The 25,092-nt window shown below is 53.7% G+C and overlaps 13 non-coding genes and 1 pseudogene across 13 annotated transcripts; all 14 read right to left on the bottom strand.

Annotated features, from left to right (window-relative positions):
- Positions 1-2,998: 2,998 nt before the first annotated feature.
- LOC145275546 (U2 spliceosomal RNA) lies at positions 2,999-3,190 on the bottom strand. Its single transcript, XR_013867349.1, has one exon. It is a non-coding gene; the product is annotated as a U2 spliceosomal RNA (small nuclear RNA).
- A 357-nt stretch (positions 3,191-3,547) lies between these two features.
- On the bottom strand, positions 3,548-3,748 carry LOC145275497 (U2 spliceosomal RNA). Its single transcript, XR_013867320.1, has one exon. It is a non-coding gene; the product is annotated as a U2 spliceosomal RNA (small nuclear RNA).
- Positions 3,749-18,503: 14,755 nt separating this feature from the next.
- On the bottom strand, positions 18,504-18,657 carry LOC145275558 (U2 spliceosomal RNA; annotated as a pseudogene).
- A 357-nt stretch (positions 18,658-19,014) lies between these two features.
- Positions 19,015-19,215, bottom strand: LOC145275611 (U2 spliceosomal RNA). The gene has a single exon (XR_013867397.1). It is a non-coding gene; the product is annotated as a U2 spliceosomal RNA (small nuclear RNA).
- A 357-nt stretch (positions 19,216-19,572) lies between these two features.
- On the bottom strand, positions 19,573-19,773 carry LOC145275610 (U2 spliceosomal RNA). The gene has a single exon (XR_013867396.1). It is a non-coding gene; the product is annotated as a U2 spliceosomal RNA (small nuclear RNA).
- Positions 19,774-20,130: 357 nt separating this feature from the next.
- On the bottom strand, positions 20,131-20,331 carry LOC145275608 (U2 spliceosomal RNA). The gene has a single exon (XR_013867395.1). It is a non-coding gene; the product is annotated as a U2 spliceosomal RNA (small nuclear RNA).
- Positions 20,332-20,688: 357 nt separating this feature from the next.
- On the bottom strand, positions 20,689-20,889 carry LOC145275607 (U2 spliceosomal RNA). Its single transcript, XR_013867394.1, has one exon. It is a non-coding gene; the product is annotated as a U2 spliceosomal RNA (small nuclear RNA).
- Positions 20,890-21,246: 357 nt separating this feature from the next.
- LOC145275606 (U2 spliceosomal RNA) lies at positions 21,247-21,447 on the bottom strand. Its single transcript, XR_013867393.1, has one exon. It is a non-coding gene; the product is annotated as a U2 spliceosomal RNA (small nuclear RNA).
- Positions 21,448-21,804: 357 nt separating this feature from the next.
- Positions 21,805-22,005, bottom strand: LOC145275605 (U2 spliceosomal RNA). Its single transcript, XR_013867392.1, has one exon. It is a non-coding gene; the product is annotated as a U2 spliceosomal RNA (small nuclear RNA).
- Positions 22,006-22,362: 357 nt separating this feature from the next.
- Positions 22,363-22,563, bottom strand: LOC145275604 (U2 spliceosomal RNA). Its single transcript, XR_013867391.1, has one exon. It is a non-coding gene; the product is annotated as a U2 spliceosomal RNA (small nuclear RNA).
- Positions 22,564-22,920: 357 nt separating this feature from the next.
- LOC145275602 (U2 spliceosomal RNA) lies at positions 22,921-23,121 on the bottom strand. Its single transcript, XR_013867389.1, has one exon. It is a non-coding gene; the product is annotated as a U2 spliceosomal RNA (small nuclear RNA).
- Positions 23,122-23,478: 357 nt separating this feature from the next.
- On the bottom strand, positions 23,479-23,679 carry LOC145275601 (U2 spliceosomal RNA). The gene has a single exon (XR_013867388.1). It is a non-coding gene; the product is annotated as a U2 spliceosomal RNA (small nuclear RNA).
- Positions 23,680-24,036: 357 nt separating this feature from the next.
- Positions 24,037-24,237, bottom strand: LOC145275600 (U2 spliceosomal RNA). The gene has a single exon (XR_013867387.1). It is a non-coding gene; the product is annotated as a U2 spliceosomal RNA (small nuclear RNA).
- A 357-nt stretch (positions 24,238-24,594) lies between these two features.
- On the bottom strand, positions 24,595-24,795 carry LOC145275599 (U2 spliceosomal RNA). The gene has a single exon (XR_013867386.1). It is a non-coding gene; the product is annotated as a U2 spliceosomal RNA (small nuclear RNA).
- Between the last annotated feature and the right edge of the window lie 297 nt (positions 24,796-25,092).

Genomic DNA, 25,092 nt, shown 5'->3' with positions numbered 1-25,092 from the left:
TCCAGTCCCCCATTAAGACTACCCGCTCCGGACCCGAAGAGAGAAACACCTCCACCCGCCGAAAAAAGGAAACCCTCTCGCTGGGGATGTTAGGTGCATAAACTGCCACTATCCGGAACACGCCGCTTTTAACGGCAACATCGACCACGACCAGCCTCCCATGAGCGTCGGCGTGGATAACGGTAACCGTCGCAGACAGGGTGCGACTTACTAGAACAGAAACCCCACTGCTACGGAGATTGCCGTATGCTGAGTAAACGTCAAAGTCGTTGACCAGCACACTGCAATCCCCGGGCCCAACAAAGTGGGTCTCCTGCAACGCAGCTATATCTACCTCAAGGGCCACGAGATCCCTCAGCACGCGAGCAGCTTTGCTTCGAGATCTCATGCCCCTCGCATTCAAACTAGCCAGGTTCAAGCCCGTGGCCATGCTTCCCTACCTAGTAAAATTCGTCAACTAGGGGTCTGAAGTCCTCGGGGGACAGGACGTCAAAGGCCTGGCCAAGACTGCCCGAGAGCAGGTCGGACGTAAGCCGTCCGTCTCTAGCCAGGCCCCCAACGTCCAGAGGAAACGTAATTTTTAGAGCCCTATACAGGGAGGGGTGAACATAAATAGGGACCCGCCCCTCACTTTTCTTGGCTATTTGCCCTAGTGATGGGTGCTCCCCGTCGAATATCTTCAGCCCCTTAAACGCTGTTTTGCTGGCCTCCAGCATCCTCCATAGGGCTTTCGCTCGCCCTCCCCTATTTGGCCGGACGAACGTGATGAGCTGAGGAGCATCCGGGAAGTTTCTGGGATCAGCGACCTCCTTCTCGTCCACCTTTGAGAGGCTTTCGAGGGACTTGAGATGTTTTTTTTGTCTTCCGTTGAGGTCGCTGACCGTCTCACTCATCCTTACTTCACATATCCTTTCCCCCGGCCAGAAAGGAAACTTCCTTGTCTTCTCCTCTCTGGGGGCTGCCGGCTTCTCTGTTAGTTTTCTTACTGGCTCCTCAGCCTCCATCGGTGTTTCAGGGGCTTCGCCCGGCTCCTTTTCCTCTGGAGGCGTGTTGAATAGGGGAGGGGTGGCCTGGACATCCTCATCGGGGGCTGTTGGCGGATGCTCAGGGTCTTCTTCTGCCGTCTTTTCTCTTTTTGCATCCTTCTTGGATTCTCCTCCCTCTTCTCCTTCTGATTCGGAGGAGCTGACCCTGAGCTTCCGTTTGGCCGACACCGCCGCTCCTCTGGGTGTTGTTGTGGGAGCGGACACCTCAGCTATTTTCTTGGTCCTCCTGGACACCACCTTGCTCCAGGTGTCGGCCTCGTTCCTTTCTACTGCCTTTTCTTCGGCCGGCTTCTGCCCCTTGTTCTTCTTCTCTTCCTCTATCCTTTTGGGACAGAAGCGGGACACATGGCCCGGTTTTTGGCAGGACCAGCAGTGCGGTCTCCTCCCTTCTACCAGAACTAGCATGGTCCAACCCTCGCAAGATAGTTGGGAGGGGATCTTTTCTACCTCCTTCCTATCGACCCTCATCTCGAGCTTAATCTCCCCCATCCTTATTCCACGGGGCCCAATCACCGGCTGCACACTTTCAACCTCTCCATATTGGGACATCGTGGCACCCAGCTGGTCCTCCGAGATGAAGCTGGGCACCCCTTTAATCGTAACAGCTGCCCTTCTCTTAGACTTGTATTCCGGCCTCAGTCGAAATCCTTTCCATGTGAGATCCCCTTTTGACAGTCTCTCTGCAACCTCCCTTGATGGCAAAAGGATATCCCACATGGCAAAAAAACGCCGAACCATATACTGGGCCGGAATCCGCAGCTCTCCCAATATTTCCGCCATCTTCTCCTGCGGGATCCTGGTGAGTCCCTTCCCCTTCTCGTCGAAGGTGAGGAAGGCGATCGACCGCTCCTGTATGGCCTCTTGTACCCCTGGAACAATCTTCATCACGCTGCCGGACGCATATTCCTTAAAATTATTTTCCAGGAGGTCTTTGTAGTACTGGGGGGTCTTCTTCTTGCCTCCTGGAACCGCCGCACTTGTCTTTGCGCCCGACCATGCAGTTTTCACCTCTCTTTGTGCAGCCGGAATTGGGGAATCGTCCTTGGTGAGGGCTGGCCAATCCTCCGCACTGGCTGGTACTGCTTCCGTCGTTGACGCCCTCCCTGACCCCGGGGAGCACCCATCCACCACTATTACCTCCTCCGATTTTGCCTTTCTGAGGCCCTCCATCGACGGCTTTTGTGGGCTGTTCCTCTCAGATTGCGTTCCAGTTGGGGGACCCTCGTCCGGGACCCACCAACGCTTAACCGGCCGTCTACGGTTTTTCCGCGCCTCCTCCCAGGTCGCAGCCTCCTCGTCTCCTTTCGCCTCCCTCATGGAGTTCCTCCAAGCCTCCGCCACTTTCTCCCTTGTCATAGCCCCTGCTCTGCCTATAGCTACAGTTGGGGGGACTTCTATGATGGCAACGCTAGGACCCACCTCATTGGGGGTACCCCACGGGGCATCCCCCCCCGCGACCATCATTCTGCCTGCCTTAGCGACCGCTGCACTCGAACTGGGGTTGCCTTTACGGGCAGCAACCCCCGACACGCGTCTCGAACTGGGGGCGGCGACCCCCGCGACCGAACTCGACCCTTCCGAACTCACGCCAGTAGTCTCGACCACTGGACTGGGGGCAGCGACCCCCGCTCTCGATCCGACCTCTGGGGTGGCGACCCCGGGAACCCTTCTCGAACTGGGGGTGCCTTGCGGGATGGCACCCCCCCGACCCGTCTCGGACACTACACCTGGGGCGTCCCCCAAGGTGGCAGGAGCAGAGGCCTGCTCCATCTAAGTGAAGGCCCGGAGCCCAACTAGTGCCCGCCGATTCGGAAACCAAGGGACCTTCGCCTAAAAAGGCACGTCGGTGTCCCTTGGCCCTGCCGGCTGCTTAAGCTCTAGCTAGACCCCGGACTATCTGGAAAAAAAAGGAAAACAACAGTTAATAAACAAAACAAAAACTTAACAAGTTCTCAAGGAGGTCCAATCCCCAAAGAAGGGGCTGGTCCTCGCAAGAGCAAGACGCCAAAAGAGGCCAAAAAAAGAAAAAAGACTTTTGACCAAAGGCCAAAAGCTCCCAACTCGTCAACTAATAGCAGACCAGAGCAAGCACTGAAGAACAGATACTACACTTTGATCTTAGCCAGAAGAGGCCGAGAAGCGATAAAGGGGCTCCCTCCGGGGCCGGGGTCGTCAGTGGACCGGTCCGGGCGGCAAAGGTTGCGGGCAGAGCGACAACGACCCCCCTACCCCCGGCCCCTCTCTACTAGTGGAAGCGTCGATCGCAGGCAGCGGCCAAGGAGGGCCGCCCGCCCGCCTCCGTCATCCAGCTAATGAGACCAACGAACGGTCCATCCAGCCGAGCGGACCGAACCGAAAGCGAACGAAAGCAAAGCCAGCAACAACTAAGTAAAGGGAAGTAAGGACCAACAAAGTCGTTTAGTTTAGTAGTAAGATCAAAGTAGTAGTCAGTCTGTTTTTGGGATTGCGTTTTCTGACTCTTTCCCGAGCGAGCTGGGGTCAGAATCGGGGCTGTTAACTCCTGGAGGCAGTGCAATACCAGGCCAACCCGTGGAGAAGGGGGAGCAAGCTCCTAACCCTTGACCGAGTTCCAAAAATCAGTTTAATATCGTGATCCCTCCATGCGAGGGACCTATCAGATATTAAGCTGATAAGAACAGATACTACACTTTGATCTTAGCCAGAAGAGGCCGAGAATTTATTTAGTCGTTACGGCCCCGACCTTGGCATTATCTACTGCCAAGGCCTTATTTGGGGTCCGTAACAACTTAGGCACCAGGGCCAAGTAGGGGGGTGTGGGGAAAAAAGAAATCGGGTCTTGACTAAAGCTAACGCTAGACTTGTACTGAAAGACAAGTTCTTTATTAAAAGACTACACTAGAGAACTATCATTCTACAATTCGCCTTACATTCTTACCAGGACCTATTTAAAACAAAACTAATTCTCCCCAGCTTAACGGGATGGCAGGCGACCTTCATGCATTCTGTAATAATAAAAAAGTGTATTTACATAAAAACAAAACAAAAATTATATATGTACAAACAAAAGTATTTTTTTTTTTTTTTTTTTTTTTTTTTTTTTTTTTTTTTTTTTTTTTTTTTTTTTTAAATAAATGGGGGTGAGATGAAGGGGAGGGGGGCAAGCTAAAATACACCCAAAAAGAAAGAAAAAGAAAACAACTTAACAAAATGCCTATGGGGGCGGATTAGTAAGGGACCCTCCCATCCTACTCTCTACTCGTTAGTGGAACGCCCACTGTCTTCCGGTCCCCTCCCCGAAGGGAAAGGTGAAAGCAAGCAGGTCGCTCCCTAGTGGGGAATGGAGGATCTACGGGACAGCAAAAACTGCTGGTGAAAAAATAACTTGTGGAGGGGGTTCGTCGGGAATGGACGGCGTCTTCCAAGATAAAAATGCATAAGGGGCAACAAAGGCCGGGGACAAAACAAACAAGTGGGAGTGGGCATCTTTGGAAGCTCTCCTAGTGCCGAATAAAAATAAATCAGGGACCGGATCGACACACATACATCCCTAGTCTAGGCCCTAATAAAGATACTCATCTTCCACTCGAAGTGGTTACCATCTCCTAACTAACCCTAGCTTCTACCCATGGACAAGAGTAAACTCTTGTTTAACAAATACGTTGGGGTGGGTTCCGAGTATAGAAAACACCAACCCCAGCACCCTAGGACCAATTCTAACCAGGGGGAAGCACGAACTCGAACCTGGCTCCTCGTCGGATGCACAAACTAGTGTTGTGCACCCATCTTCTATCAAAGTCGATGCGGGGCAACCTTTCCCAATCGCATCTGATTTTCGTTTTAAGTTGGTGCTTAAAACGAACGACCAGATCCCGATCGGAAACAGACTGCCCCTCATAGACGATGTCTAGACGTGAAACCCACGTCACTAACCTAGCTACGGCTAGTATCGCTAGAAACACCAACCGTTTCTCCCTAGAAAACGGCGGGTCCACATTATCGACCACATACGCTAAATCAAGTGGCACCGACCGCTCGGGGTCGATGCGAGCCGTTACCTCTTCGACATACCTCCAGAGACTCCGCACCCCGCTGCAAAGAAAGAACGCGTGTTCCCTCGTCTCGTCCTCCTCCTCGTCATTGCAGCGGGGGCACGGGGGATAATAAAATTCTCTATCCCGGCAATCCCTGGCAAGTCGGTCGAAAAGTGGCAACGCGTCCCGGACCAGTCTCCACGTTACTGAAAATTCTGAATTATTTAAATGACTGCTGGCAGGCGCCCAACTCCACAGCGAGAGAACCTCCTCCCCCGACAGATGTAGCCGCTCCACCAGCGGATCGTTAGCGGTCCCCACCACTAGATCCCGATACAGCCTCCTCCTAGACCGCGCAAGGTCACTGGACCCCGGCAACGCCCTAAGGGCAGCCCGGCACTCGGTGAAGAAACGCGAATCCCCTGCTGGTCTTCTGCGACCTTCAGCGGCAGGGGCGGATACGAGCTGCGGAAAAGCCTGTTCCACCGCTGGCACCCAGTGCGTCTCCTCTAACAGTGTACGACTCAGGAACGCCAGTCTTTCAGCATGCTTGTGACTTTTCAAGTCCGGCATTCCCAAGCCTCCCTCGCCAAGTTTCTGCGTACAGACCTGTCTACGGACATACGGCTCTCCTCCTTTCCACAGCAGTTTAAAAAGGAGGCGCTCTAAAGCCTTACAGCGGTCCGCAGGCAGGGGAAGAACAGATAAACGGTAAAGGATCAGCGGAAACACGTAAGTGGCGCATGCCTCCGCACGACCCTTCAAGGACAACCTCCTTCGAATCCAAGACACGACCGACGATTCGACCTTCGTCTGTACCTCCGACCAATTCTTGTCCAACTGGAGATCCGGCCCGAACCACACGCCGAGGATCTTAACCGGGCCATCAGTCCAGCCGAACGCACCTGGAAGCGAGTTTACCCCGGTCCAGGCGCTCAACCGCAGGCCGACGGACTTGCTGCGATTGATCACGGCCCCTGTAACAACTTCGTACTCAGCGATCGCCTCTATCACCGCTTCGATGTCGTTACGACAAGCTGCGAAAACGGTGACGTCATCAGCGTACGCGGACACCCTGGCAAATCGGCCGCCAGGTAGAGCAATGCCGCGTAGGACTGGTCTCGCCGCCTCGTCCCTTAATTTGCGAAGGAAGGGCTCCAACGCCAGGACATAGAGCAGAGGCGACAGCGGACAGCCCTGCCGCACCGACCGAGAGACCCCAAAGGACTCCGACAACCTACCGTTGACTTGCACCACTACCGCGGGATCACGATACAGAGCAGAGACCCACTTGCGGAAGTCCGGACCAAAGCCGGCGGTTTCCACAACAGACCTCAGGAACCCATGGTCCACCCTATCGAACGCCTTGGACTGATCCAAATTGATCAGCGCGGCTTCCGTGTCGTCTTCTAAACCCTCTAAGATCAAGCGCACCAGGTGCAAGTTGTTCTGAATTGATCGACCCTTCACAGCGTAATTCTGATCCGGTTCGATCAAGTCACCGATAACAACCTGCATCCGGTTTGCGAGAACGCGAGCCAAAATCTTCACGTCTGCGTTAAGCAGAGTGATCGGCCTGTAATCGTCTAGATTCCCCCCTCCAGGTTGGTTCCCCTTCTTCAGAAGCGTGACCACTCCTTTGGTTACCTGTCTCGGGATCGAGCCCGTGACAAACCAGTGGTTAAACACGCCCGTCAGAAGGGGCACAAACATGGGCGACAGCCTCAAGAACAATTCATAGGGCAAACCATCAAGTCCCGGAGATTTGTTGAGGCCTACCTGCTTCAACGCAGTAATGACCTCACGCTCCGTAACCATCCCCTCGCAGCTAGCCGCTCGGTCCGCAGTAAGGCGGGGCGAGCCAGCCAAATAGCCGCCAAACTCCTGGCCGCGGAGTCTGGGTAGTTGGGTGAATCGCTCCTCCAGATGTTGTCGAAACCCGTTGCAGATCTCCCGCGCCGACACGAGAGAGCGCCCTTCCAGGTCTTTCACTTCCCGAATGTACCCATCCGAGCCACGTCTTAAAGCAGCCCCACGCTCAACAGCGTCAACGTTCGCGGCTTCGTTGGAGACTCTTTTTAACCTAGCTCTAACTACCTGACCTGTGTATCGCTCGCTAGCCAAGCGATTCAGGTCCTCCTTTACTAGAGCTAGTTCTAGGGAATCCCCCCCTGCCACCGCCCGGGTCAGTCTATCGTCTAAGTGCCTTTTGGTCCGAGCCCTAACTAACGCGAGGCTTTGGCTATAGTGGACACAAAAGCGCCTAATGGTGACCTTAAGCTTAACCCACCAGCTACTCCCGGTAACCGCCCCCACTAACTCCCTCTGGATTAGTGTTGTCAGCCGCTCCCGGAAGTCTTCCGACTCCAACAAGGAGGCGTTCAACTTCCAGTAGCCAGCCAACCTAGGCCTATTACCTAACTTCAAACGGGCCAACACGAGTTTGTGGTCCGAATGACCTAGCCAGTGGAACGTGGGACAAGATAGAAAATCTACGTCGCCCCTTCTAATTAACATCCTGTCCAAGTATGTACTTGGACTGGAGGCCGCACTAGTATGCCACGTCCACATCTCCCTCCCGGGGTGATCCAGACGGAACCTATCGACCAGATCGCACGAGGCCATCAGGTCAGACAGGCTGCTTTCACACCAACCCGACCCTCTAACCCCCCCGACCTTATCTATGCTGGGGTCCAGGACGGCATTCCAGTCCCCCATTAACACTACCCGCTCCGGACCCGAAGAGAGAAACACCTCCACCCGCCGAAAAAAGGAAACCCTCTCGCTGGGGATGTTAGGTGCATAAACTGCCACTATCCGGAACACGCCGCTTTTAACGGCAACATCGACCACGACCAGCCTCCCATGAGCGTCGGCGTGGATAACGGTAACCGTCGCAGACAGGGTGCGACTTACTAGAACAGAAACCCCACTGCTACGGAGATTGCCGTATGCTGAGTAAACGTCAAAGTCGTTGACCAGCACACTGCAATCCCCGGGCCCAACAAAGTGGGTCTCCTGTAACGCAGCTATATCTACCTCAAGGGCCACGAGATCCCTCAGCACGCGAGCAGCCTTGCTTCGAGATCTCATGCCCCTCGCATTTAAACTAGCCAGGTTCAAGCCCGTGGCCATGCTTCCCTATCTAGAAAAATTCGTCGACTAGGGGTCTGAAGTCCTCGGGGGATAGGACGTCAAAAGCCTGGCCAAGACTGCCCGAGAGCAGGTCGGACGTAAGCCGTCCGTCTCTAGCCAGGCCCCCAACGTCCAGAGGAAACGTAATTTTTAGAGCCCTATACAGGGAGGGGTGAACATAAATGGGGACCCTCCCTTCGCATTTTTTGGCTATTTGCCCTAGTGATGGGTGCTCCCCGTCGAATATTTTTAATCCCTTAAAGGCCGTCTTGCTTTCTTCTAGCATCCTCCATAAGGCTTTCGCTCGCCCTCCCCTATTTGGCCGGACGAACGTAATCAGCTGAGGAGCATCCGCAAAATTCCTAGGGTCAGCGACCTCCTTCTCGTCCACCTTTGAGAGGTTTTCGAGGGACCTCAAAAATTTCCTTTGTCTTCCATTGAGGTCGCTGACCGATTCTTCCATTCTGACTTGGCAGATTTTTTCTCCCGGCCAGAAGGGAAACTTTCTGGACTTGCCTTCTCTGGGAGCTGCAGGCCTCTCATCTGGTCGTTTTTTGGTTGGCTCCTCAGCCTCCATCGGTGTTTCTGGAGCTTCGCCCGGCTCCTTTTCCTCTGGAGGGGTACTGAATAGGGGAGGGGTGGCCTGGACATCCTCTTCGGGGACCTGTGTTGGATGCTCAGGGTCTTCTTCTATCATTTTCTCTCTTTTCGCATCTTTTTTGGCCCCTCCTCCTTCTTCTTCTTCCGACTCGGAGGAGCTGACCCTGAGTTTTCTTTTGGCCGACCCTGCCGCTCCTCTGGGTGTTGTTATTGGAGCGGCCACTTCCATCTTTTTCGTTTTCCTGGAGACCACCTTACTCCAGGTGCCGGCCTCGTTCCTGTCCGCCGCCTTGTCCTCGCTTAGTTTCTTTGCTGCTGTTTCTTTTTCGGCTTCTATCCTTTTAGGACAGAAGCGGGACACATGGCCTGGTTTCTGGCAGGACCAGCAGTGCGGCCTTCTTCCTTCAACAATGACCAGCATTGTCCAGCCCTCACATGAAAGTTGGGAGGGGATTTTTTCGACCTCCTTTCGGTCCACCCTCATGTCCAGTCTTATCTCCCCCATCCGGATTCCTCGGGGGCCAATCACCGGCTGCACACTCTCGACCTCCCCGTACTGTGCCATCGTGGCGCCCAGCTGGTCTTCCGAAATGAAGCTGGGCACTCCCTTCACTGTAACCGCTGCCCTCCTCTTTGATTTGTATTCCGGCCGCAGTCGAAAATTCTTCCAGGTGAGATCTCCTTTTGCCAACCTCTCTGCGTCTTCCCTCGTTGGCAAAAGGATATCCCACATGGCAAAAAACCGTCGCACCAAGTACTGGGCCGGAATCCGCAGCTCACCCAGGATTTCTAGCATCTTTTCAGCTGGGATCCTCGTTAGTCCCTTCCCCTTCTCGTCGAAGGTGAGGAAGGCGATTGACCTGTCCTGCATTGCCTCCTGGACTTCTGGCACCACCTTCATCACGTTACCAGCCGCATATTCTTTGAAATTATTTTCCAGGAGGTCTTTATAGTATTGGGGGGTCTTCTTTTTTCCTCCGGGAATTCCTGCTGGCAATTTTACTCCGGACCAGGCTGCCGATACTTCCTTTTGCGCAGCCGGTATTGGTGAATCATCCCTGGTGAGGGCTGGCCAATCCTCCGCGCTGGCTGGAACCGCATCCTTATCCGACGCCCTCCCTGACCCCTGGGAGCACCCATCTACTACGATCACCTCCTCGGATCTAACCTTTCTTAGTCCCTCCGTTGCTGGTTTTTGGGGGCTGCTTTTTTCGGACTGCGTTTCCGTTGGGGGACCCTCATCCGTGACCCACCAACGCTTTACCGGCCTTCTCCTATCTTTTCGCGCCTCCTTCCACGTTGCTGCCTCTTTTCCTCCTGTTGACTCCCTCATTGAGTTCCTCCAGGCTTCGGCCACTTGTTCTCTCGACATGGCCCCTGGAGTTTTCCCTGGCAGCTTTTCCCCCACTTTGCCTACCGCTGCTGTTGGGGCAACTTCCACCACGGCTACATTAGGGCTAACTACCCCCAGATCAGCGTTCTCCCTATTGGGGGTACCCTGCAGGGCAGTCCCCCCCGCGACCATCAAGCTGCCAGCGGCGGCTACCAACCTGCACGAAATGGGGTTGCCTTTACGGGCAGCAACCCCCGACACGCGTCTCGAACCTGACCAAGGGGGTTCGACCCCTTCCCTACTCCTGCCAGAGGCCTCGACCACTGGACTGGGGGCAGCGACCCCCGCTCGCGATCCGGACACCGACACGACCGACTCGACCGACGCAACCGACGCTACCGAACACTCCGGGGTGGCGACCCCGGGGACCCTTCTCGAACTGGGGGTGCCTTGCGGGATGGCACCCCCCCGACCCGTCTCGGACACTACACCTGGGGCGTCCCCCAAGGTGGCAGGAGCAGAGGCCTGCTCCATCTAAGTGAAGGCCCGGAGCCCAACTAGTGCCCGCCGATTCGGAAACCAAGGGACCTTCGCCTAAAAAGGCACGTCGGTATCCCTTGGCCCTGCCGGCTGCTTAAGCTCTAGCTAGACCCCGGACTATCTGTAAAAAAATAGAAAACAACAGTTAACAAAAAACAAAACAAAAATTCAACAAATTCTCAAGGAGGTCCAATCCCCAAAGAAGGGGCTGGTCCTCGCAAGAGCAAGACGCCAAAAGAGGCCAAAAAAGAAAAAAGACTTTTGACCAAAGGCCAAAAGCTCCCAACTCGTCAACTAATAGCAGACCAGAGCAAGCACTGAAGAACAGATACTACACTTTGATCTTATTTATTTATTTTATTGTAGTCAAAAAATGCATTTACAATTTCAAATTATAAAAAACAAAAATCAACACAACAAAATTAGGCACAAGGCCCTATAAGAAATTGGGAGGGGGAGGGTACAGGGTCTTTGTGACTATCTAACAGATGAGACTTTGAAGTCTTACTCTTGACTGGCAACATTTACCAAAATACCTCAATCACTCTGTGGATCTTAATCTAACTAATACCCCAGCGTTTAGTGTAAAAAATAACTTATGTACAATTTGTAAAAACTTATCTGTGTGTTGTGTGTGCATTTTTTTTTTTTTTTTTTTTTTTTTTTTTTTTTTTTTTTTTTTTTTTTTTTTTTTTTTTTTTTTGTGTGTGTGTATGTGCATGTGTTAGAAAATAAAGTTCGATTTCATTGAAAAGAGTTTTTGAATTAATTGGGAATAAAATGTTCGTGGAGTGGGACTATACTAATAAAAATGTTCATTTTCAAAAAATAAGGGAAAAAACTACTAATGTGTTGTTAGTAAGACCCCCCTGTACTATTCTATGTGGTTAGATTTCCCACTGTTTTCCGGGGAACCGAAAACAAGCAGGGCGTCCCTAATGGGTATGGGGAAATGGCCTTAATAGAGGTGGGAGAAAATACAGCAACGGATGGAGGGGGTAGGAGGGTGACCTCTGAGTAGGGGAGCGACCGGGGACATCAGAAAATAAACCTGAGGAGCAGAGGGGTTGGGCAGACTCAGAGGTACTCTAATACCAAAAAATAAAATCAGGGACAGGATCTCATTTGTACCACCAGTCAAGAGTTACTTTACTTGAACTTATGCTAACCTAGGCGGGATGGGTTCCGTAGGACCCAGCACCGCCCATGCCATGCCTAAGGAGGGAACACGTATTGAAACTTGGCTCCTCGACGGATGCACAAACTAGTGCTGTGCACCCACCTCTTGTCAAATTCCACTCTAGGCAACCTCTTCCAATCGCATCTGATCTTTACTTTAAGCAAATGTTTAAAGTAAACAATCAGATCCCGATCCGGAACAGATGTCCCTTCGCGGACCAACTTGAGGCGCGTGATCCAGATGGTCATGCGCGCTACTGCTAGGATCGCCAGGAAAACCAAACTTTCCTCCCTGGGGAACGGCGGCTCCATGTTGTACACAAAAGTTCCTACGTCGAGATCGAGCAGACACTCGGCATCGATGCGAGCTGTTACCCCCTCGACGTACTTTAAAAGGGGCTGTATCCGGCTGCAACTAAAAAACGCGTGCTCGATAGTTTCGGGCTCGCGTTCGTCACAGCACGGACAGAAGCGCCTGGTATGTTCTTTATACCGGAAAAGTTCGTCGAAGAGGGGCAGCGCATTTCGGACCAGTCGCCAAGTCAGGGAGAATTCCGAGTTATTCAGAATCTCCCGTCCCGGCGCCCAACACCATTGAGAACGGACAACCTTCATCGACCATCCCATCCGCCTACAAAGTGGATCCTTCGCGGTACCCTCCACTAAATCCCGATACAGTTCCTTCCTTGGCTGATCGAGGACACTGGTCCCCGGCAAAGCTCTAAGAGCGGTCCGGCATTCGGAGAAGAACTTGGACTCCCCCTTCGGTCTACGACGACCTTCTACCGAAGGGTTGGGTTTGAGATTGGGAAACGAGTTCTCAACCACAGGGACCCAAGGAGCGTCTCCTTCAAGCGAACGACCCAGGAAAGCCAATCTCTCGGCGTTTCTGTGACACAAGAGACTGGGCTGACTCAGGCCTCCCTCGCTCGGACGTTGAACACAGACCTCTCTGCAGACATAGTGCTTACCCTCGTTCCACAAAAGTGAATCGAGGCGCCCTTGTAAGCGGGTTAGGCGTTCTGCAGGGAGAGGAAGTACAGACAAACGGTAAAGGATGAGCGGAAAGACGTATGTAGCACACGCCTCCGCCCGACCCTTCAAGGACAATTTCCTTCCAATCCAAGTCTTGACTGACGATTTGACCTTAGACTGTACTTCCGACCAATTCTTTTCCAGCTGAAGTCCCGGTCCAAACCAGACACCGAGAATACGGACCGGTCCATCGGTCCAGCTGAAAATACCTGGAAGCGAGTTTACCCCGGTCCAGGCCCCCAACCGCAGGCCAGCAGACTTGCTACGGTTGAAGATGGCCCCTGTTACTTCTTCGTATCGAGCGAGCGCCTCGACCACCGCTTGAATGTCCGTGAGGCAAGACACGAACACGGTGACGTCATCGGCGAACGCGGAAACCCTGGCTCGTGTGCCTCCAGGGAGAGCTATTCCGCGCAGGACTGGTGTAGTCGCCTCGTCCCTTAAATTGCGAAGGAGGGGTTCCAACGCCAGGACATACAGCAGAGGCGACAGCGGACAACCCTGTCGCACCGACCGAGAGACAGCGAATGACTCCGATAGCTTACCGTTGATCTGCACCGCCACCGTTGGCCTGTCATACAGAACAAAGATCCACTTGCGGAAGTCCGGATTAAATCCGGCGGCCTCTAACACAGATCCTAGGAACCGATGGTCGACCCTATCGAATGCCTTGGACTGATCCAAACTGATCAGCGCGGCTTCGGCGTCGTCTTCTGTCCCCTCTATGATCGAGCGTATCAAGTGCAAATTGTCTTGAATTGATCTCCCCTTCACAGCATAAGTCTGGTCTGGTTCGATCAAATCAGTGATGACAACCTGCAAGCGATTCGCAAGAATCTTTGCCAAAATCTTTAACTCTGTGTTTAGCAGAGTCAAAGGCCTAAAATCATCAAAGTTTTCCCTCCCGCCATGCCGTTGACCTTTCCTCAGCAATGTGATCACACCCTTGGTCACCTGTCCAGGGATGGAGCCCTGGGCAAACCAATGGTTGAACATATCCTTCAGAAGAGGGACCAACATGGGCGACAGCCTCAAGTAGAACTCGTAGGGTAAACCATCAAGCCCCGGAGATTTGTTATAGCCGACCTGCTTCAACGCAGTAATGACCTCATGTTCAGTAATAAGACCATCACAGCTAGCCGCTCGAGCCGCCGTGAGGCGGGGCGAGTCAGCCAAATAGCTGCCAAACTCATCAACCCTGAGCCTGGGTAGTTGGGTGAAGCGCACCGATAGATGCTCCCGAAACCCCTCGCAGATCTCCCGAGTCGATACTAAAGCGTGTCCTTCCAGGTTATGTACTTTACGAATGTACCCATCCGAACCGCGCCTTAAAGTAGCCTTACGCTCAACGGCGTCAACATTCACAGCCTCGTTAGAAACTTTATTTAACCTAGCCCTAACTACTTGACCTTCATACCGCTCGCTAGCCAAGCGGTTGAGATCTTGTTTAGCTAGTGCTAACTCTAGGGGATCCCCCCCTTCCACCGCCCGGGTCAGCTTATCCTCTAAGCGCTTCTTTGCCTCAGCCTTATCTAACGCGAGGCGTTGGCTATACTTGACAGAGAAGCGCCTAATTTTAGCCTTAAGACTAACCCACCACTTACTCCCTGTAACCGCCCCCACTAAAGCCCTCTGAATTAGCTCAGTGACCTTCAACCGGTAGTCCTCCAGCTCCAGCAAGGAGATGTTGAACTTCCAGTATCCGGCCAGTTTAGGCCTAGCACTTAAGTTCAAACGGGCCATAACAAGTTTATGGTCCGAGTGTCCTAATAAGTGGAACGTGGGGCAAGATAGGAAGTCTATGTCGCCTCTTCTAACTAACATCCGATCCAAGTAAGTACTCGGATGGGAAGGCACTACAGAATGCCACGTCCACATCTCCCGCCCTGGATGATCAAGACGAAATCTGTCGACGAGATCGCACGAAGCCATCAGGTCAGACAGAGAGCTGTCACACCACGCCGACCCACTAGCTCCCCCGACCTTATCTATACTGGGATCAAGGATTGCATTCCAATCACCCATTAAAACTAACCGTTCCGGATCCACTAAGAAGCCCTCCAACCGTCGAAAAAAGGTTGCCCTCTCTACAGCAGCATTGGGAGCATAAACAGCAACAATCCGAAAAACACTACAATTAACAGCAACATCAACAACAAGCGCCCGCCCGTCCTCGCCTGCGTGAACAACATTCACCGACGCTGACAGGGTGCGTTTCACTAGCAAGGAGATTCCACGACTATAAGTATTGCCATATGCTGAGTAAACATCGTAATCGTTTACCAGCACCTGACAATCCTCGTCACAAACAAAGTGGGTCTCCTGGATAGCGGCGATATCTACCTTAAGGGACACCAGGTCTCTCACAACGCGCGAGGCCTTGCTTCGACACCTGATGCCCCTCACATTAAATGTAGCCAAGTTTAAAGCCATGTTCACTTACCTTAGGCAGTGTCACAGACGGGTCTGAAGTCCTCGGGAGTGAGGACGTAGCAGGCTTGCCCAAGGCTTCCGGTCAGCAGCTCCGCAGAAGGTAATCCATCCTTGGCAACGCCTCCCACGTCCAGGGGAAAAGTTAGTTTTAATGCCCTGTATAGGGAAGGATGGACATACAGGGGTGTGCGACCTTCGCATTTCACTGATAGGTTTTTAAGAGACGGGTGGTCCATGTCGACAAGCTGTTGGCCTGGTATTGCCTCCTTGGCTGCCTCCAGCATTGCCCATAGACCCTCCGTTCTCGAGTCCTTGTTGGCCCTTACAAAAGTTGTCAGTAAGGGGGCATCTTTAAAGCAGTGCGGTTGTGTGACTCTGTCACCACCCACATATAAAAAGTTTTGGAGCTTGTTGAAACGGACCTTCTGCTTTCCTTTCAGTTCTGGTGTAATCCGCTGAAGGTCCGTTTCGCATATCCTGCCTCCTGGCAGGAATGGCAGCTTCTTGGTTCTTTCTGTTCTCCCCGCCGGGGAGGGGTTCTCTTGATGCTGAGTAGGGGGAGAGTTTTTTGGGGAGAGAGTGTTTTGTTCTGAAGCGACGTTAGTGGACTTGTCGCAAGACACGGGGCACGTAGCATCTATCGGCGTGTTAGGGAGTGCGGGCGAGGGGGATGTTTGTAGCTTAGGCTGGGGAGTCGAAGAGGAGACGGGGCGCAGCGACTGATTTTCAGCTGGTAAGTCAGTCTCTGTGGGGGTTTGGTGGTCTGCCCTCATTTTCCGGCTCTTTCTCCTCCTAGCTCTTCTTATTTCTGTAGCGCTCAGCGCTGTCCTGGTCGGTGAGGCTTCTTCCTCTTCCTCCGACACTGCTTCCTCCTCGGATTCTTGAAGTTTTCTTTTATTCGAGGAGGCTGGTATTTGTGTGTCCATGTTGGTGATTTCTTTTCCATTGTCTTCGGGTTGGGCTGTTTCCGCTACTTGCGTGCAAGGCTGTATGCTGGTCTTGCCCTTTTTCGCGACCGTCACCCATCCCTGTTTGGCTTCTGGGGGGTTTGTAGTTTTAGCTGGAGCGGGGGCCATGACTGCGGCTTTGGACGCCTCCGGTTTTCTGCTGGCTGCTTTCCGTTTGGGGCAGTCCTTGGCCATATGGCCCTGTTGTTGGCATTGCCAGCAGTGGGGTCTCCTCCCTTCGACTATCAATGAGAGCGTCCAATCCCCAAACTGGATCGTGGCCGGGATGCTGAAGAAGCCCACCTTATCCACCACCATCTGCACCTTGTAGTCGCCGGTCATGATGTTTCTCTGACCGCGGCAGGGCGTGACCTCCTCGACATCTCCATATTGGCTGAGGATGGCCCCCAGCTGTCTTGCTCCCATGTAGCAGGGGACGTTCAGCACCGACACCACTGTTCTTCTTTTGTTAAGGTACACCGGATGTAGTTTTATGTTTTTTGATTGGTGGTTTGCCTTAGCAAGTCTGACGGCGTCTTCTGGGGTGGGGAGCAGGACATCCCACATGGCATAGCTTTTCCTGCAGATGTAATTCGCAGGGATGTTCTGCTCCATCAGGATCTTCACCATTGTTTCTTTATTTAACCCTGTCAGGCTTCTGGTCTTAGTGTCAGAGGTGATTAGAGATAACACTCTCTTCTCTAGACTTTCCACCTGACCTGGGAGTGGCTGAACCGTGTTTCCTTCCGTGACGCTTTTGTATGTCGAGAGGAAGAGGTCACGGTATTCCTGAGGAGTCATTTTCTCCTCTTCTTTCTGTCCCCATGCTGCGACTCCTCCTTGTTGTGTGTTCGATGGACCAGGAGCTGAGGGAGCGGTGACAGGCGCTTTTTGCTTGGTGGAGGAAGAACTGGTCATAGAGTTGGGGGTCTGACCTTTTCCAGGCAGGGTGGGCCAGTCCGCAGTTGATGAAGCGTGCTGGCTCCCCCGACTTTCCGGGTCCTTCTCCGTCCTCTTCTTCTGTGGTTGGGCCGCTTTCTCCTTCGATGTAGGGCGTTCCGCTTCTGGGGAGGTCATCGTAGTTTTAGTAGCGGCCTCTGCTTTCGATATCTCTTCCGTATGCGACGTGTTGTTGCCGGTCGAGATATGCCTTGTATGTTCGGCTGCTTGTTTACTGCCGTTGCCCTCTTGGGGAGTGTTCGAGGGTGACGGATCCACCATGTCCTCCTCGAATAATGACTGTAAGGAGGAGATGGTTTCACTGAACAGCTCTTCTTCAGTATCCTTAGAGGGGTTGTTCTTTCCCTTTTCCCCTACGGTTGTTGGGGAGTCCCTCTTTTGGGGAGCGGAGTGGCGTTGTGCTGGTGTTGCCACCGTTGCTTTTGGGCTCTGGGGTGTCACTTGTCCGTGCCCCTCTTCCTTTTTTCCAACTGGACAACTTGAGCCCGCTTTTGTATTCCGGTTGCCCTCGTGGGGAGCCGTCTGCTCCTTTTTGGTAGTTTCACTAGGGGTCGCCGCGGGCTGCGGCCCTACCCCTCTGCTTCCATCCAAGGTCGCCGCGGGCTGCGGCCCTACCTTGGCACCATCATCCAGCTTGCTCTTCATCTCTCCACTAGCCCGGGGCCGGGAATTGACTCCCTTTTCCGGGGATTTCTCAGGGGGAGCGATGTCACGCATTTGGGGTGAGGTACCCCGCCTGCTTGGCATCGTGGTGGGGGAGTTGGCCGCTTACGCAGACCCGGCCTGGGAGGGAGGAAAAATAAAACAGTATGGGGGACAAAGGGATGGAGGGGGTGGCCAGGGGTGAAGAGAGACAGAGTTTTGACCTCCCCTTGCGGGGGAGTCGGGTTAGTCAGCTCGATCCCCCCTTGCGGGGGGAGAGCAGAGAAGATAGACGCAGAGGTGGCTAGCGGGTCAGAGTGCCGCGTCGCAATTAAGAGGAGAGAGGGAAAGGCATCTTTGCCCAGAGAGAAGGCAAAAACGAAGAGGTATTAACCCCAAAACCCTTCCCACAAACAACCCCAACAGGAAGCGACAAAGAGACCCGGTCTGCTCGATCCAACGGGAGAGCAGCGAAGAAAGACAAAAGACTAGCGGGTCAGAGTGCCGCTAGTTAATTAAGAGGGAGAAGTAGACATTCCTCCCAGAGAGAGGGAGAAAAGAAGAAAACCTTAAAACTACTTAATACTAAAACTTAAGACTAAAACCTTAGACTATGCTGAAGGTCCTGACTCCCCAAAGGAGGGGGTCTGGTCCTTGCAGACGTAAAAAAGATGCCTTAACCTGGCTAAAAAGCCCGGTGGCAGATCCCTTCTTGGACAATCGGAAGAGCAAAAGTTTCGCACTGAGAACAGATACTACACTTTGATCTTAGCCAGAAGAGGCCGAGAAGCGATAAAGGGGCTCCCTCCGGGGCCGGGGTCGTCAGTGGACCGGTCCGGGCGGCAAAGGTTGCGGGCAGAGCGACAACGACCCCCCTACCCCCGGCCCCTCTCTACTAGTGGAAGCGTCGATCGCAGGCAGCGGCCAAGGAGGGCCGCCCGCCCGCCTCCGTCATCCAGCTAATGAGACCAACGAACGGTCCATCCAGCCGAGCGGACCGAACCGAAAGCGAACGAAAGCAAAGCCAGCAACAACTAAGTAAAGGGAAGTAAGGACCAACAAAGTCGTTTAGTTTAGTAGTAAGATCAAAGTAGTAGTCAGTCTGTTTTTGGGATTGCGTTTTCTGACTCTTTCCCGAGCGAGCTGGGGTCAGAATCGGGGCTGTTAACTCCTGGAGGCAGTGCAATACCAGGCCAACCCGTGGAGAAGGGGGAGCAAGCTCCTAACCCTTGACCGAGTTCCAAAAATCAGTTTAATATCGTGATCCCTCCATGCGAGGGACCTATCAGATATTAAGCTGATAAGAACAGATACTACACTTTGATCTTAGCCAGAAGAGGCCGAGAAGCGATAAAGGGGCTCCCTCCGGGGCCGGGGTCGTCAGTGGACCGGTCCGGGCGGCAAAGGTTGCGGGCAGAGCGACAACGACCCCCCTACCCCCGGCCCCTCTCTACTAGTGGAAGCGTCGATCGCAGGCAGCGGCCAAGGAGGGCCGCCCGCCCGCCTCCGTCATCCAGCTAATGAGACCAACGAACGGTCCATCCAGCCGAGCGGACCGAACCGAAAGCGAACGAAAGCAAAGCCAGCAACAACTAAGTAAAGGGAAGTAAGGACCAACAAAGTCGTTTAGTTTAGTAGTAAGATCAAAGTAGTAGTCAGTCTGTTTTTGGGATTGCGTTTTCTGACTCTTTCCCGAGCGAGCTGGGGTCAGAATCGGGGCTGTTAACTCCTGGAGGCAGTGCAATACCAGGCCAACCCGTGGAGAAGGGGGAGCAAGCTCCTAACCCTTGACCGAGTTCCAAAAATCAGTTTAATATCGTGATCCCTCCATGCGAGGGACCTATCAGATATTAAGCTGATAAGAACAGATACTACACTTTGATCTTAGCCAGAAGAGGCCGAGAAGCGATAAAGGGGCTCCCTCCGGGGCCGGGGTCGTCAGTGGACCGGTCCGGGCGGCAAAGGTTGCGGGCAGAGCGACAACGACCCCCCTACCCCCGGCCCCTCTCTACTAGTGGAAGCGTCGATCGCAGGCAGCGGCCAAGGAGGGCCGCCCGCCCGCCTCCGTCATCCAGCTAATGAGACCAACGAACGGTCCATCCAGCCGAGCGGACCGAACCGAAAGCGAACGAAAGCAAAGCCAGCAACAACTAAGTAAAGGGAAGTAAGGACCAACAAAGTCGTTTAGTTTAGTAGTAAGATCAAAGTAGTAGTCAGTCTGTTTTTGGGATTGCGTTTTCTGACTCTTTCCCGAGCGAGCTGGGGTCAGAATCGGGGCTGTTAACTCCTGGAGGCAGTGCAATACCAGGCCAACCCGTGGAGAAGGGGGAGCAAGCTCCTAACCCTTGACCGAGTTCCAAAAATCAGTTTAATATCGTGATCCCTCCATGCGAGGGACCTATCAGATATTAAGCTGATAAGAACAGATACTACACTTTGATCTTAGCCAGAAGAGGCCGAGAAGCGATAAAGGGGCTCCCTCCGGGGCCGGGGTCGTCAGTGGACCGGTCCGGGCGGCAAAGGTTGCGGGCAGAGCGACAACGACCCCCCTACCCCCGGCCCCTCTCTACTAGTGGAAGCGTCGATCGCAGGCAGCGGCCAAGGAGGGCCGCCCGCCCGCCTCCGTCATCCAGCTAATGAGACCAACGAACGGTCCATCCAGCCGAGCGGACCGAACCGAAAGCGAACGAAAGCAAAGCCAGCAACAACTAAGTAAAGGGAAGTAAGGACCAACAAAGTCGTTTAGTTTAGTAGTAAGATCAAAGTAGTAGTCAGTCTGTTTTTGGGATTGCGTTTTCTGACTCTTTCCCGAGCGAGCTGGGGTCAGAATCGGGGCTGTTAACTCCTGGAGGCAGTGCAATACCAGGCCAACCCGTGGAGAAGGGGGAGCAAGCTCCTAACCCTTGACCGAGTTCCAAAAATCAGTTTAATATCGTGATCCCTCCATGCGAGGGACCTATCAGATATTAAGCTGATAAGAACAGATACTACACTTTGATCTTAGCCAGAAGAGGCCGAGAAGCGATAAAGGGGCTCCCTCCGGGGCCGGGGTCGTCAGTGGACCGGTCCGGGCGGCAAAGGTTGCGGGCAGAGCGACAACGACCCCCCTACCCCCGGCCCCTCTCTACTAGTGGAAGCGTCGATCGCAGGCAGCGGCCAAGGAGGGCCGCCCGCCCGCCTCCGTCATCCAGCTAATGAGACCAACGAACGGTCCATCCAGCCGAGCGGACCGAACCGAAAGCGAACGAAAGCAAAGCCAGCAACAACTAAGTAAAGGGAAGTAAGGACCAACAAAGTCGTTTAGTTTAGTAGTAAGATCAAAGTAGTAGTCAGTCTGTTTTTGGGATTGCGTTTTCTGACTCTTTCCCGAGCGAGCTGGGGTCAGAATCGGGGCTGTTAACTCCTGGAGGCAGTGCAATACCAGGCCAACCCGTGGAGAAGGGGGAGCAAGCTCCTAACCCTTGACCGAGTTCCAAAAATCAGTTTAATATCGTGATCCCTCCATGCGAGGGACCTATCAGATATTAAGCTGATAAGAACAGATACTACACTTTGATCTTAGCCAGAAGAGGCCGAGAAGCGATAAAGGGGCTCCCTCCGGGGCCGGGGTCGTCAGTGGACCGGTCCGGGCGGCAAAGGTTGCGGGCAGAGCGACAACGACCCCCCTACCCCCGGCCCCTCTCTACTAGTGGAAGCGTCGATCGCAGGCAGCGGCCAAGGAGGGCCGCCCGCCCGCCTCCGTCATCCAGCTAATGAGACCAACGAACGGTCCATCCAGCCGAGCGGACCGAACCGAAAGCGAACGAAAGCAAAGCCAGCAACAACTAAGTAAAGGGAAGTAAGGACCAACAAAGTCGTTTAGTTTAGTAGTAAGATCAAAGTAGTAGTCAGTCTGTTTTTGGGATTGCGTTTTCTGACTCTTTCCCGAGCGAGCTGGGGTCAGAATCGGGGCTGTTAACTCCTGGAGGCAGTGCAATACCAGGCCAACCCGTGGAGAAGGGGGAGCAAGCTCCTAACCCTTGACCGAGTTCCAAAAATCAGTTTAATATCGTGATCCCTCCATGCGAGGGACCTATCAGATATTAAGCTGATAAGAACAGATACTACACTTTGATCTTAGCCAGAAGAGGCCGAGAAGCGATAAAGGGGCTCCCTCCGGGGCCGGGGTCGTCAGTGGACCGGTCCGGGCGGCAAAGGTTGCGGGCAGAGCGACAACGACCCCCCTACCCCCGGCCCCTCTCTACTAGTGGAAGCGTCGATCGCAGGCAGCGGCCAAGGAGGGCCGCCCGCCCGCCTCCGTCATCCAGCTAATGAGACCAACGAACGGTCCATCCAGCCGAGCGGACCGAACCGAAAGCGAACGAAAGCAAAGCCAGCAACAACTAAGTAAAGGGAAGTAAGGACCAACAAAGTCGTTTAGTTTAGTAGTAAGATCAAAGTAGTAGTCAGTCTGTTTTTGGGATTGCGTTTTCTGACTCTTTCCCGAGCGAGCTGGGGTCAGAATCGGGGCTGTTAACTCCTGGAGGCAGTGCAATACCAGGCCAACCCGTGGAGAAGGGGGAGCAAGCTCCTAACCCTTGACCGAGTTCCAAAAATCAGTTTAATATCGTGATCCCTCCATGCGAGGGACCTATCAGATATTAAGCTGATAAGAACAGATACTACACTTTGATCTTAGCCAGAAGAGGCCGAGAAGCGATAAAGGGGCTCCCTCCGGGGCCGGGGTCGTCAGTGGACCGGTCCGGGCGGCAAAGGTTGCGGGCAGAGCGACAACGACCCCCCTACCCCCGGCCCCTCTCTACTAGTGGAAGCGTCGATCGCAGGCAGCGGCCAAGGAGGGCCGCCCGCCCGCCTCCGTCATCCAGCTAATGAGACCAACGAACGGTCCATCCAGCCGAGCGGACCGAACCGAAAGCGAACGAAAGCAAAGCCAGCAACAACTAAGTAAAGGGAAGTAAGGACCAACAAAGTCGTTTAGTTTAGTAGTAAGATCAAAGTAGTAGTCAGTCTGTTTTTGGGATTGCGTTTTCTGACTCTTTCCCGAGCGAGCTGGGGTCAGAATCGGGGCTGTTAACTCCTGGAGGCAGTGCAATACCAGGCCAACCCGTGGAGAAGGGGGAGCAAGCTCCTAACCCTTGACCGAGTTCCAAAAATCAGTTTAATATCGTGATCCCTCCATGCGAGGGACCTATCAGATATTAAGCTGATAAGAACAGATACTACACTTTGATCTTAGCCAGAAGAGGCCGAGAAGCGATAAAGGGGCTCCCTCCGGGGCCGGGGTCGTCAGTGGACCGGTCCGGGCGGCAAAGGTTGCGGGCAGAGCGACAACGACCCCCCTACCCCCGGCCCCTCTCTACTAGTGGAAGCGTCGATCGCAGGCAGCGGCCAAGGAGGGCCGCCCGCCCGCCTCCGTCATCCAGCTAATGAGACCAACGAACGGTCCATCCAGCCGAGCGGACCGAACCGAAAGCGAACGAAAGCAAAGCCAGCAACAACTAAGTAAAGGGAAGTAAGGACCAACAAAGTCGTTTAGTTTAGTAGTAAGATCAAAGTAGTAGTCAGTCTGTTTTTGGGATTGCGTTTTCTGACTCTTTCCCGAGCGAGCTGGGGTCAGAATCGGGGCTGTTAACTCCTGGAGGCAGTGCAATACCAGGCCAACCCGTGGAGAAGGGGGAGCAAGCTCCTAACCCTTGACCGAGTTCCAAAAATCAGTTTAATATCGTGATCCCTCCATGCGAGGGACCTATCAGATATTAAGCTGATAAGAACAGATACTACACTTTGATCTTAGCCAGAAGAGGCCGAGAAGCGATAAAGGGGCTCCCTCCGGGGCCGGGGTCGTCAGTGGACCGGTCCGGGCGGCAAAGGTTGCGGGCAGAGCGACAACGACCCCCCTACCCCCGGCCCCTCTCTACTAGTGGAAGCGTCGATCGCAGGCAGCGGCCAAGGAGGGCCGCCCGCCCGCCTCCGTCATCCAGCTAATGAGACCAACGAACGGTCCATCCAGCCGAGCGGACCGAACCGAAAGCGAACGAAAGCAAAGCCAGCAACAACTAAGTAAAGGGAAGTAAGGACCAACAAAGTCGTTTAGTTTAGTAGTAAGATCAAAGTAGTAGTCAGTCTGTTTTTGGGATTGCGTTTTCTGACTCTTTCCCGAGCGAGCTGGGGTCAGAATCGGGGCTGTTAACTCCTGGAGGCAGTGCAATACCAGGCCAACCCGTGGAGAAGGGGGAGCAAGCTCCTAACCCTTGACCGAGTTCCAAAAATCAGTTTAATATCGTGATCCCTCCATGCGAGGGACCTATCAGATATTAAGCTGATAAGAACAGATACTACACTTTGATCTTAGCCAGAAGAGGCCGAGAAGCGATAAAGGGGCTCCCTCCGGGGCCGGGGTCGTCAGTGGACCGGTCCGGGCGGCAAAGGTTGCGGGCAGAGCGACAACGACCCCCCTACCCCCGGCCCCTCTCTACTAGTGGAAGCGTCGATCGCAGGCAGCGGCCAAGGAGGGCCGCCCGCCCGCCTCCGTCATCCAGCTAATGAGACCAACGAACGGTCCATCCAGCCGAGCGGACCGAACCGAAAGCGAACGAAAGCAAAGCCAGCAACAACTAAGTAAAGGGAAGTAAGGACCAACAAAGTCGTTTAGTTTAGTAGTAAGATCAAAGTAGTAGTCAGTCTGTTTTTGGGATTGCGTTTTCTGACTCTTTCCCGAGCGAGCTGGGGTCAGAATCGGGGCTGTTAACTCCTGGAGGCAGTGCAATACCAGGCCAACCCGTGGAGAAGGGGGAGCAAGCTCCTAACCCTTGACCGAGTTCCAAAAATCAGTTTAATATCGTGATCCCTCCATGCGAGGGACCTATCAGATATTAAGCTGATAAGAACAGATACTACACTTTGATCTTAGCCAGAAGAGGCCGAGAAGCGATAAAGGGGCTCCCTCCGGGGCCGGGGTCGTCAGTGGACCGGTCCGGGCGGCAAAGGTTGCGGGCAGAGCGACAACGACCCCCCTACCCCCGGCCCCTCTCTACTAGTGGAAGCGTCGATCGCAGGCAGCGGCCAAGGAGGGCCGCCCGCCCGCCTCCGTCATCCAGCTAATGAGACCAACGAACGGTCCATCCAGCCGAGCGGACCGAACCGAAAGCGAACGAAAGCAAAGCCAGCAACAACTAAGTAAAGGGAAGTAAGGACCAACAAAGTCGTTTAGTTTAGTAGTAAGATCAAAG

The sequence above is a fragment of the Euprymna scolopes genome, unplaced genomic scaffold (assembly GCF_053919585.1).
Source record: "Euprymna scolopes isolate OS-2025 unplaced genomic scaffold, ASM5391958v1 sca7, whole genome shotgun sequence".
Classification (NCBI taxonomy): domain Eukaryota; kingdom Metazoa; phylum Mollusca; class Cephalopoda; order Sepiida; family Sepiolidae; genus Euprymna; species Euprymna scolopes.
Note: the sequence above shows the minus strand (reverse complement) of the source record. Positions and strands in the feature narration are given on the sequence as shown.